We start from the raw sequence: 10,079 nt of genomic DNA, 5'->3' as shown, positions 1-10,079 counted from the left end.
GGTTTTGTTGGAGAATTCTACTGAATGTTCAGAAAAGAACTGAGACCAATCCTACTCAAACTATTCCAAAAAGAAAAAAAAAAAAACTCAATCATTGCCATTGAGTTAATTCCAACTCATAATGACCCCCTTTGGGTTTCCAAGGCAGTAACTTTTACAGAAGTAGATTGCCCAATCTTTCTTCCACAGAGCAGCTGGTGAGTTTGAACCACCAACCATCTGGTTAGCAGTCAATGCTTTCAGCACTACACCACCAGAGCTCCTTCAAACTATGCCAGAACATAGAAAAGGATGGAATCCTCCCAAATTCATTTTATGAAGCAAGCATAACCTTGATATCAAAACTGGGCAAAAACATCACTAAAAAGGAAAACTACAGACAAATATCCCTCATGAATATAGACACAAAAAATCTTCAACAAAATCCTAGTCAATAGACTCCAACAACATATCAAAAAATAAAAAAGACCGCATGACCTAGTAGGGTTCATACAAGGTATGCAAGGATGGTTCAACATTAGTAAAACAATCAATGTCATCCATCACATAAGTAAAATAAGGACCACATCATCAGATCAATTGATGCAGAAAAGGCATTTGTTAAAATGCAAATCCCATTCCTGATAAAAACTCTCAGAAAAATAAGAATACAAGGGAAAGTCTTCAACATAATAAAGAGCATATATGCAAAACCAACAGCCAACAATATTCTCAATGGAGAGAGACTGAAACCATTCCCCATGTGAACAGGAAACAGACAGACAGGGATCCCTTCTTTCACCACTTCTATTCAACATTGTATTAGAAGTCCTAGCCAGGGCAATAAGGCAAAAAAGGGAAATCAAAGGCATCCAAATTGGTAAGGAAGAAATACAAAAATGTCTATTTCCTGATGATATGATTCTATACATTGAAAACCAAGAGATTCAGCAAGAAAACTACTGGAACTAATTGAGAGGTTTAGCATAGTAGTGGGATACAAGATCAGCATACAAAATCGTTGGATTCCTCTATACCATTAAATAAATTGCTGAAAAATAAATAAGGAAATCAATATCATTTACAATAGCTCAAAAAGAAAGAAAGAAAATAAAATACTTGGGAATGAATCTTATCAGGGATACACAAGACCTCTACAAAGAAAACTGCAAAACACTACTTCAAGAAACCATATGAGATCTACTTAAATGGAAAAACATACCATGCTTGTGGATAGGAAGATTCAACATTGTGAAAACGTCAGTACTACCCAAAGCAATCTATACATTCAATGCAATCCCAATCCAGATCTCATCAACATTCTTTAAGGATATGGAAAAATCAATCACTAATTTTATATGGAAAAGCAAGAGACCTTGGATAAGCAAAGCACTATTGAAGAAGAACAACAAAGTAGGAGGTCTCACACTCCTGGATCTCAAAACCTACTGTACAACCATAGTAGTCAAAACAGCCTGGAATTGGTGCAAAAACAGACACATAGACCAGTGGAATAGAAATGAGAACAGTGAAACAGATGCATCGACCTGTGGTCAGCTGATTTTTGACAGTGGGCTGAAATCTAGTAAATGGAGAAAAGATTATCTCATTGACAGATGGTGCTGGCAAAACTGGATATCCATTTGCAGAGAAATGAAACAAGATCTGTACCTCACACCATATACAAAAAATAACTCCAGATGGACCAAAGACTTAAATGTGAAACCTAAAACTATAAAGTTCCACAAGGAAAAAATAGGGAAAAATTTAAGGGCCCTCATTTATAGCATAAATAGATTGCCAAGCATAACCCAAAATGCATAAACAGCAGAAGATAAACTAGATAAATGGGATCTTCTAAAAATTAAATTTTTATGTGTTTCAAAAGATTTCTCCAAAAGAGTAAAAAGAGAACCTATAGACTGGGAAAAAAATTTCAGCAATAACATTCCTGACAAGGGATTTATCTCTAAAATTTATAGAAAACTCCACCTCAACAACAAAAATACAAACAATCCAATTAAAAAATATGCAGAATACATGAATAGACACTTCACCAAAGAAGATATGCAGGTAGCCAACAACCACATGAAGAAATGTTCACGATCTTACCCACTAGAGAGATGTAAATCAAAACAATAATGAGATACCATCTTGCCCCAGCACTAATAGCAAAGTTCAACAAGACAGAAAATAACAAATGCTGGCAAGGATGCGGAAATATTGTGACTCTCATACACTGCTGGTGGGACTGTAAATTGATACAACCACTGTGGAAAGCAATAAGATGATTCCTTAAACAATTTGGATTAGAAATACCATTTGATCCAGCAATCCCATTACAAGGTATATATCCTAAAAAATTGAGAGTCAGTATAAGATATATGCACATCCATGTTCATCACTATTTACAATAGCAAAAAGATGGAAACAACCTAGGTGTCCATCAACAGAAGAACGGATAAGCAAACTATGGTACATACACACAATGGAATATGATGCAACACTAAAGAATAATGTAGGCTCTGCAAAACCCCACATAACATGGATGAACTTGGGGGACATTATGCTAAGTGAAACAAGTCAATCAATCAGAGAGGAATAAATATTGTATTAGTTCATTATTCTAAAAAGTCAGGGAAAGGTTTATGTATGGAAGGAAACTTTCTTTGTTGGTTACCAGGGGTGGGAGGGGAGGGTAAGGAACATTGCTAGATAGGCAGAGAGATAACTATTAATGTGGGTGAAGGGAAGGGCAATGTACCAAATGTGAGTGATGAATATCGTGGCATTGAGGAAGAGGATGACATGGAGAGGTATGTACATAGTAGGTATGGATAACAAAGATGAACCCTTTTTCCTATACAATACTGTATTGTCAGTGATGGCAAACATTGATCTATGGGTGGATAGATGGATGGACTGGCTGAATGATCAGGTATATCTAGGCAGGGGGTAGTGTTACCATGACCATGTATAGGGTTCGCAGACGATGTTTCTACAAGCGAGCTCTGGTGGTGTAGTGCCTAAGGCAATTGACTGCTAACCCAAAGGATGGCAGTTCAAACCCACCAGCCACTCCTTGGAAGGAAGATGGGGCAATCTACTTCCATAGTGATACTGCCTCGGAAACCCAAGGAGGGGTCGCTATGAGTTGGGGCTGACTCGACGGCACATAACAACAACAACAACAGTAAGAATGTCCAGGTATATAGTAGAGATGACAAGGGACAAGGTTGTGGTGACTTTTTGGCCACAGCCAGCTACCTGGAAGGAGTGAGTATTTGGACCTGTGGGCTCAGAGGACATCAAGCTCAATTGGCATAATATACTACACAAAAATATTGTTCCACATACTGATTTGGTGAGTATTGACTGAGATCTTAAAAACTTGCAAGTGGCCGTCTAGATGCAGTGATGGGTCTCTCCTCATCCAGAGCAAAGAAGAATGAAGAAAACCAAAGACAATGGAAATAATTAGTCCAAGGGACTAGTAGACCATGTGACCCTCAGCCTATATGACCATGAGACCAAAAGAACTAGATGGTGCCCAGCTACCACAGCCAACCACTCAGAGGGGGATCAGTGCAGGAGATCCTGGATAATTTGGGAGAACAATGTGGAACAAAACTCAAAATCAACTAAAAAAAAAAAAAAAAAAAAAACAGGTTTGCCAGTCTGATACATCCTGGTGAGACCCCTGAGACTATGGCCCCTAGCTACACTTTCAGGTCTGGAATTGAACTTAATCCTGTGGCTTCCAGCTGAATGATAGACGGGCATATGGGCTGAACATTTACATCAGATAGATCCACTACTTGGACCAACCAATCAAGGGAAAAGAGAAGGCCAGTGTGTGCACAGGGAGACATCTCAAGGGGCAGGAGTTCATGGAAAGGAAAGAACCAGGAAAGAGGTAATTAGGGAGGAAATAGGAAGAGATGTACATTGTGAGGAATTGCAGTCAATGTCATGAAACAAAATGTGTATGAACCGCTGTATGGAAAATGAATTTGCTCTGTAAACTTTCACCCAAATCTCAATAAAAATTAAAAGAAAGAAAGAAATCAGATGATGTATTTCATTGGGCAAATCTGCTGCAAAAGACTTCTTTAAAGTGCTGAAGAGCAAAGATGTCTCTTTAATGATTAAATTGCACCTAACCCAAGCCATGGTGTTTTCAATCAGCTCATATGCATATGAAAGCTGGTCAATGAATAAGGAAGACCAAAGAAGAGTTGATGCTTTTGAGTTGTGGTGCTGGTGAAGAATACTGAAAGTACCCTGGACTGCCATAATGAACAAATCTGCCCTGAAAGAAGTGCAGCCAGAATGCTCCTTGGAAGCAAAATGGCTAGACTTTGTCTCACCTACTTTGGTCATGTTGTCAGAAGGGACCTTTCTCTGGGGAAGGATATTGTGCTTGGTAAAGTGGTGGGTCAGCAAAAAAGGGGAAGGCCCTCAATGAGATGGATTGAAACAGTGGCTGCAACAGTGGGCTCAGGTGTAGCAAGTATCATGAGGCGAGTACTGTAACAAGCAGTGTTTTGTTCTGTTGCACATAGGGTCGCTAAGATTCAGAGCCAGCTGGACAGCACCTAGCAACAACAACATACTTCTTAAGATGATCCAGCTCCTTACTGGATTGACTGTGATGTAGTAAGTCAATATACAGATTGGGCATATGAAGTAGCCATAAAAGCCAAAGGTGTATGGTATATTTCTCAGAATTTTTCCAGATCTTCAGATCACTTAGTAGGTGTTAGCTAATGTTCCAATTATATTCTATGATGGCTATTATTCACAGACAGTAGAACTTTCTGCTCAGATTTGTTCAAGGACAAAATGACCTATGAACATGTTGTTGTTGTTGTTATGTGCCGTCGAGTCGGACCTGAGTCATAGCGACCCCTCACTGAACACAGGGGATCTTACTATTTAAATGGAACTCTTACTAATCATAGTTTTCTTGATTTTGATAGTCATTCCCTTTCTCTTAGCATATACTCATCTATGGCTTCTGCTAGTCCACCAGTTACTTACCAACTTATATGCAGCGTTAAAAGGTATTATTTTATGTGTGATTGGCAAGCATATAAAGTCCAGCCACCAAATTAGTTGGGAACTTCTTACTTGGCTTATGGAGTACCTCATATATCCTTTCATTCAATGCTCCCATCAGGAGAATTAGAATATGAGAGAAAGTAAGACTGATAGTGACTGTGAACAGGCCATTCAACATCTAACTGAACAACTGTTTTGTTAGGCTGTGCTCTCTAGAAAAGCAAAATCAATAAAGCTTATATATACATATAGAGAAAAAGAAATTTATCTTAGGAAAATGGCTCACACACTTCTAGAAGGTGGCAAGTCCAAAGTTCTTGGATCAAATGTCAAGCTGGAGGCTTTTCCCAACTCACACAGCTGCAGGAGCTGAGGAGCTCAAGGTTGGCAGGCCGTATTCTGTCTGTTGACTCCAACAAACAACAAATCCAATATCTCCAGGCTGAATGGTGGATTGTTCACTCACAGAAAGTTGTAGGCAGCAAAACAGGATCCCAATCCACAGAAGAGTGTCACTTTTCTGAGGAGGTACATAAATATATTGGAAGCAGGCCATACACCTAGGGAAACTCTCTTTCAATGGATTGGCTGCTCAAAACATATACATCTGATCCCATCATGGGAATAACACACATCAGAATTGCTTAAACCACACAGAATTGTCGTCCAGCCAAGTTGACACACAGCTCCAACTATCACAGTCCACCCTTTGTCAAATTAGTAGTTGTGCACATCTTCTTAACCATATATAATCTCTAAATAAGCACAATTATAAAGTCATATTTGCATGTAACATGATACACTAACATGTGTACAACCGAAACGCATGAACTGTATTTACATTTCTCAGGTCATAACAGAAGGAAACAAAAATATTTGTGCACATGTACAATGAAGAAATATAACAATCGTGGTCCTCTTTCCTGCAACTGGTCATGTTGTCATAGCTGATATTCAGAACTACCTTCTTCCCCCACCCATTCTGTATTTTCCTTGCCCTCAGCAAGCACCTTGGCTGGATGTGGTTCTTTGCCTGGTGGGGTGACCGAATCCTTCTTCATTCCTGAAGGGTCTGAGACATTAGTACTCATATCAGAATTGTGTTGCTGTAATTTTCCATTGACATTAATCATAGGGCATGGTAGTACTATGAGACGTCCTAAATAATCTCCTGTATTCCAGACATATTCTTCTTTACCTCCATTATGTAATGTCAATCCAATTTTCCCCTGGTAATCAGGATCTATCACACCAGATAGTACAGTAACATCCTTCTTTGTCTATTGATCCAGAGGCATGAGGAAGCTAAAATGGCCAGGTAGCATTCTTAACTTCCAGTTCAATGCAATCAGTGTCATGTCTCCAGGTGGGAGTGCTCCTCCCTTTTGGACTAAGATCTCCAGACTCGCAGAACATTGTAGCAGTAGTAGGGACGGGACGCAAAACTTTTTGAGTGGGTCACTAGGGGTAATAGTGAGTGGTACCACTCCTGTTTCCACCCCTTGGTTCCTGGACCCATGAATCCTGGCTATTGGAGAAACAGCCTTGTATATTGGATGCTGGTTTAAAGCATATACAGCCTCCTGGAGACCTCTGGCCTAAACCTTCAATGTATTGCCACCTAGCTGGTGCCATAATTGTGTTTTCAGTAGGCCATTCTATCCTTCTATCAAGGCAGCTGCTTCTGGATGATGGGGAACATGGTAAGATCAGTGAATTCCATGAGCATCGGCCCATTGCCACACCTATTTGCTGTGAAGAGAGTCCCTAGATCTGAAGCAATGCTGTGTGTGATACAGTTTTGGTTACCTACTGCTGCTCTGACAGAAATATACCAACAATGGGATGGCCTTAACAAACAGGAGTTCATTCTCTTACAGTTTGGAGGCTGTAAGTTCAAGTTCAAAGTGCCAGGCTCTAGGGGCTGAGTGAATGCCCCTCGAATTTGGGGTCCAGCTCTCCTTTCATCTCCTGGCCCACTGGAGTTAGAGGCATTTCTTCACTCAGACAGCTACTGGCTGCTGGGGCTGATAAGCCCAAAGATGACATGTAAAAAGGCATAGTTCTGGTGTTGCCATACCACACACCAGGCCATTAATTTAAGTCCCAAAGTTGGCAGAGTATAGCAGGCTGCTGAACAATGACATGGCTACATGCAGGGTCCAACTGCACCATAAGCTAGAAACCATAGCCCAAGGCTTCTACTTATATACAGGAAACAGACCAAATCCCTAAGGAAGCTACTCAGCTGCTCACAGTAGATTCCACCATGGAGTTGATTACCAGTCTCATTATGGGGAATACTACATCCAGTTGCCCAGCCATTCAACCAGGCCCAGCCAAGTTGACTCACAAACTGAACTACCACAGATACCATGACAGTGGATAAGGCATTCTGTAAGTCCACAGATGGTAGTTTTGCCAGACGCATTTTGTGGAGGGAAGGTGATTCCATATCCAGAATAAGTATATATTCCAGTGAGAACAAAATGTGGTTCTTTCCATGATAGAAGTGGTCCAATGTAATCAAGCTGCCACGAGGTTGCTGGCTGATCACCCCCAGGAATGGTTCCATATTGTGGACTCAGTGTTGGTCTCTGCTGCTGGCAGACTGGACACTTAGCAATGGCAGTAGCCAAATCACCCTTAGTAAGTAGAAGTCCATGTTGCTGAGCCCATGCATAACCTCCATTCCTGCCACCATGCCCACTTTTTTCATGAGCCAATTGAGCAATGACAGGAGTAGCTGAGGAAAAAGGATGGCTGGTTTCCACTGAACATGTCATCCTATCCCCCTGTTAAAGTCCTCCTCTGCTGAGGTCACCTTTTGGTGGGCATTCACATGAGACACAAATATCTTTACTCCTTTGGCCCACTCAGAGAGATCTATCCACATACTTCTTCCCCATACATCTTTGTCACCAATTTTCCAATCATGCTTCTTCGAAGTCATTGGCAGTGATCAAGTGGACAGCCCATGAATCCATAAACACTCACACTTCTGGCCATTTCTTATTCCATGCAAAGTAAACAGCAATATGCATGGCTCAAAGTTCTCCTCACAGGGAAGAATCCCCCTCACCACTGTCCTTCAAGGAAATCCAAGAAATGGGCTTCTGTGCTGCTGCTGTCACTTTTGAGTGGTGCCTACATATCATGCAGAACCATCTGTAAACCAGGCACAAGTTTTCTCTTCCTCAGTCAACTGATCATAAAGAACTCCCCATGAGGCTGTAGGTGCAGACTGGGATAGGGAAGGTAATGTGACTGGAGTGGAGACCATAGGCATTTGGGCCACTTCCTCATGCAACTTACTTGTGCCTTCAGGTGCTGCTTGAGCCCAAACTCTGATTTACCACTTCCATTTAATGATGGAGTGCTTCTATGCATGTCCACCTTTATGAATCTGTGAGTCAGACAACACTCAGTTCATGATGGGCAGCTCAGGCCTCATGGTGACTTGGTGGCCCATAGTTAGGTGTTTAGTCTCTACTAAAGCCCAGTAACAAGCCAAAGCTGTTTCTGAAAAGGAGAGTAGTTATCTGCAGAGGATAGCAGGGCTTTTGTCCAAAATCCCAAGGGTCTGCATTGTGATTTACCAATGAGGACCTGTCAAAGACTCCAAACAGCATCTCTATCTGCGACAAAATCTTCAAACAACACCACTGGATCAGCCAGATCATATGAGAAAGTGTCAGAGCAGCCTGCACAGCAGCCTGAACCTGTTGCAGAGCCTTCTGTTGTTCTGGGTCCCATTCAAAACTAGCAGCCTTCTAAGTCACTTGATAACTAGGCCGAAGCAACATAATCAAAAGAGGAATGTTGCTCCCAAAATCCAAAGAGGCCCACCAGATATTGTGTCTCCTTTTTAGTCCTGGGGGAAGCCAGATACAATAATTAATTTTTACTTTAATAGAAATATCTCAGCATGCCCCACACCACTGAACTCTTAGAAACTTCACTGAAGTGGAAGGTGCCTGAACTTTTGTTGGGTTAATTTCCCACCCTCTAGCACGCATATGTCTCAGCATAAGTCTAGAGTCATCAATAATTCTTCCTTACTAGGTCCAATCAGCATAATGTCATCAATATAATGCGCCAGTGTGAAGTCTTGTGGAAGTTAAAAGTGATCAAGATCCCTATGGACTAAATAATGACATAGTGCTGGGGAAATTGATATACTCCTGAGGAAGCACTGCAAAAGTATATATTTGGCCTTGCCAGCTGAAGGCAAACTCCTTCTGATGGTCCTCTGAAATTGGTATTGAAAACAAGGCATTAGGGGTTCAGCAAGATGGCAGACTAGGCAGAAAGACTGCACAGAACCTCTTCAACAAACCAAAGGGAAACCAATTAACACAGACACAGAAGATAATCTTGGACCCCTGAGCCTTGAAGGGAAGGATATAAAAGTGGACTAAACTCCAACTAGCAGAAGAATTTGCATGAAAATACCAAAAAAAGGAAACATACAGAGCTGTGAGCTGGCAGTGATCCTGAGTGATACTGATGGCACAGACAGCTTGGAGTCTCCCGAGTGGTGTTGTTGTTGTTGTTGTTGTTATGTGCCGTCGAGTCGGCCCCGACTCATAGTGTCCCCTCCTTGGGTTTCCGAGGCAGTATCACTACGGAAGTAGGATTGCCCAACCTTCCTTCCGAGTGGTGGTAGGACCTAAGAATTAATGTAAAAATCACCCTGCTAGCCAGGGACTGCATGGAGGACTGTGCACGGTCGCTGGGGAACAAATGGAGAAGGTGAAGAGAAAGGTGGGCTGAGCTGTGGACTTCTGTTGGTCCAGAGGGTGCCGCCATTTTGAAGGTTTTAAAAGCGGCTTGACTATTTTGGATATTTAAAGAGACAGCACTCTCACAGATTCCTGGGGCTTAAGAACACGTTCTGCATTCCAGTAACCCCAAGGACATTGAGGACCTACAAGACTGAAGAGGTATGACGTTCCTTTTGTTAATCTTACATCCCACACCCACTTGGGGAATGGAGATGTAGCCTACAGGAATTCATCACAGTCTCTGTGCTC

Source organism: Orycteropus afer, unplaced genomic scaffold, assembly GCF_000298275.1.
Source record: "Orycteropus afer afer isolate SDZICR_OR568_19922 unplaced genomic scaffold, OryAfe1.0 scaffold00121, whole genome shotgun sequence".
In the NCBI taxonomy this organism is placed as follows: domain Eukaryota; kingdom Metazoa; phylum Chordata; class Mammalia; order Tubulidentata; family Orycteropodidae; genus Orycteropus; species Orycteropus afer.
The sequence above is the reverse complement of the archived record's forward strand: the minus strand, read 5'-3'. Positions refer to the sequence as shown.